Source organism: Drosophila biarmipes, unplaced genomic scaffold (genome assembly GCF_025231255.1).
Source record: "Drosophila biarmipes strain raj3 unplaced genomic scaffold, RU_DBia_V1.1 ptg000005l, whole genome shotgun sequence".
NCBI classification, from domain to species: Eukaryota; Metazoa; Arthropoda; class Insecta; order Diptera; family Drosophilidae; genus Drosophila; species Drosophila biarmipes.
In genome coordinates this window covers 5,538,102-5,540,983 of record NW_026114527.1, presented here as the reverse complement: position 1 = coordinate 5,540,983, position 2,882 = coordinate 5,538,102, and positions in this window count along the sequence as shown.

Here is a 2,882-nt window from a genome sequence, read left to right as displayed (position 1 = left end):
CTTGTGCAGGTTTCCGAAGCAGAAGATTCGGTTGATCGCCTTCTACAAAGCGTATTTCAACCGGCTGCATCGTCGACCCAAAATAGGGACCCAGGATTGGAGTCTCTTGAGTGGAGCCAGTTTCCATTGGGGACTACTACGCAGGCTTTCTTGGAATCCCTTATCACACACGAAGAAGGTGAAGATGTATTTCAGTGCGCACAGGAATTTCAATTGGACGACGACCTATCCAGGCCAGAAGATGAGGTTTTTCCTAACGACGACCACATCTTTGAAGAACTTATGGGACCTCAACCGCCACCGACTAACCATTATTTAACTTTGCTGGATGATGGAGATGACGACGCATTACTAGATGTTTTATTTGACCTAGATTCTTAACTTTTTAATTATAAATACACCATGCATAAAGAAAAATAAAGTAAAAACTATTTTAAAATTGAGGGCTTATAATTGTTTTTTATTTATTGAACAATTTTTCTTTGCCTTACAAATACTTTTTAGCTCTGCGTTGTGAACCAATAGACGATGCATATTAAAGTCGTATCGCAACCAAATTTTCCGTACTTTAGGACAGAAATAACAATAATAAAAGGAGGATTTAGATTTCTGATAGGCGAAGTTGTGTATTTTTAATGTATGCCCTTTTAGACCGCTGCGAGTAGTAAAGGATTTTGTTTCTGAACACAACTCGCAATGGTACTTCACCATTTCGATGCTTTTAAAAATAAACTGACTTTTCTATAAAAAACGTATCTTATATAGCATTTGAGGGACAATTCTTACGTTATATATACTAACTTTATTTTAACGCTATTGAAAGATTTATATAAATATAAAAAGAGATAGACATACTGATATGTATTTCTAACTTTATTCTCAAGTATTACATAGTTTGAATAAGTATTTTGGTGCATATAATGAAGACATATTGTTATCTCATTTACTCCACATGAATTGATTGAAGTGTATAGTTTTTGACAAGTATAAAAGACCATGTAATTTCTGGTTAAAGAATTAGTATACAACAGTTAGGTACTAGTGCACGACGAATCCAAACTTACGCTGATCAAAAATGGTATGCATATAAATTAAAAGTAAATACTTTATCACCTAATTTTGTTGAATTTTATAGGACTTCTTAGAGACCTTAAATGACGTGAAGCTACACAAAAATTGAAAATCTATGTATTGGATTTGAGTATAAGATCACTGGATGTAAGCTGAAAAAGACACCATATGGAACTAAAATAGCTCTGTATTTAACTGATAAGGACGATAAAGATGTTTGGATATTTCTACCTAAAAGTTATGTGAACAAATTTTCTACAAAGACACCATTTAGGAAATTAAATGAGAATGGAATAACTCATATGGTATATAAAGGAAAAGATCTGAACAGATTTAGTTGTGCTCAAATTGAATTTTTATCAGTAAATAAGTAAAGTAAATAAGATTCTTCAATATAAAGAGCTAAGTTTTTAAATCCAACAACAGTCTTAAATCAGTCTCAAAAAGAAATAGTTTTCCTTAAAAATGTAGGCTCAACAGATAGAACTATTCTTGATGCAATTTGAAGGCATGCTTTTCGAGCAACACCTACAAAGGATGGAGTTCCTAAAAGCTACTTTGGAGGATTTAGAGGAAAAAGAGTTGATCCATTCGAAGTTTGGATTCCATTATAAACTTTGTCCCTGGAGCGACGATGATGCCTCATCTGGACCAGACACATGTCAGTGTCATATGCTGCCTGCACTGAAAGAGGAAGCCCTTAGTCTAATGATTAAATATTATAAGTTAAACAAACGTATTGCTCAAAAACCATAAATAAAACGATTTAATTTTACCTAAATATATATATGTTTTTATGTTTTTTATTTTTTAAAATGGTTCTTAAACATTTTTATTATTAATTTATCATTAAATGAATAGTCGTTTTTCTTGAATTTTCTTAAAAAAGAATTTAGTGTTTTCTTTTTACTTTTAAAAAGACCGAACAGCATACAATAATGTCCGCAAGTGTTAGAAAAGTATCCCTGCAGTTGTTGCTTATTAAAACAAAATTTATAAGCGTTAGATTTTAAAAATATTAAAAATTTTTTTTTCTGGGGATATTGACCATATGAATCGAAAAATTCTGCTGACCTACGACTTTCAAAATAAAATGCAATCCAATGAGTTCCAGGTTGATCTGAAGTGTCGGTATTTGCAATTATTAGTGCGGGATACTTTAAAATAGTTTTTGGTAACCTATCAGAAGGAAAAACTCCTTTAAAAATAGATTTTGTCTTTGAATGCTTAGAAAGAAAATGTTCAATTTGTAAAGTATTCATTTTAAAAGAGCGTACGAATATTTCTATGCTTATCAATATCAATCATTGAATCGTATTCACAGTATACCAAGCAAGTAACTGCTTCAGCAAGTGGTTCCGAAAATCTTCCTTCGATTCTTATAGTACCGTGAGAGATTAAATTTGAACATATAGTTGAATTTGATTGATCAGCAGTTAAGTCAAAGGCTAATATAAAACTGTTTGAATCAAACATTTCCTTGGTAATTTGTAGTCCACGATCGTAATGTTTAATTCCACATGATCTAAAAAGCATATTATAACCTCTTGAGCTCTGAACCTTTTCAGCGTTCCAGTAATCGAACTCCAGAGCCTGGGAAGGAACTTGAACTCCGTTAACCAATAGGTTAAAGCGTTGAATTTTAAAATGTTCAAATTGAAATGGGTCTAAGCCTCGGTTTCCTGAGTATGAGCGGTTCTTAACCATACAAAAGGCCAGAAAATTTGGTATTTGACCAATAACTGCGTTGTCTATCGACAGTGTGTTGTTGCCCGGATATATTGTAAATGATTTGACTTCAACCTTGCTGA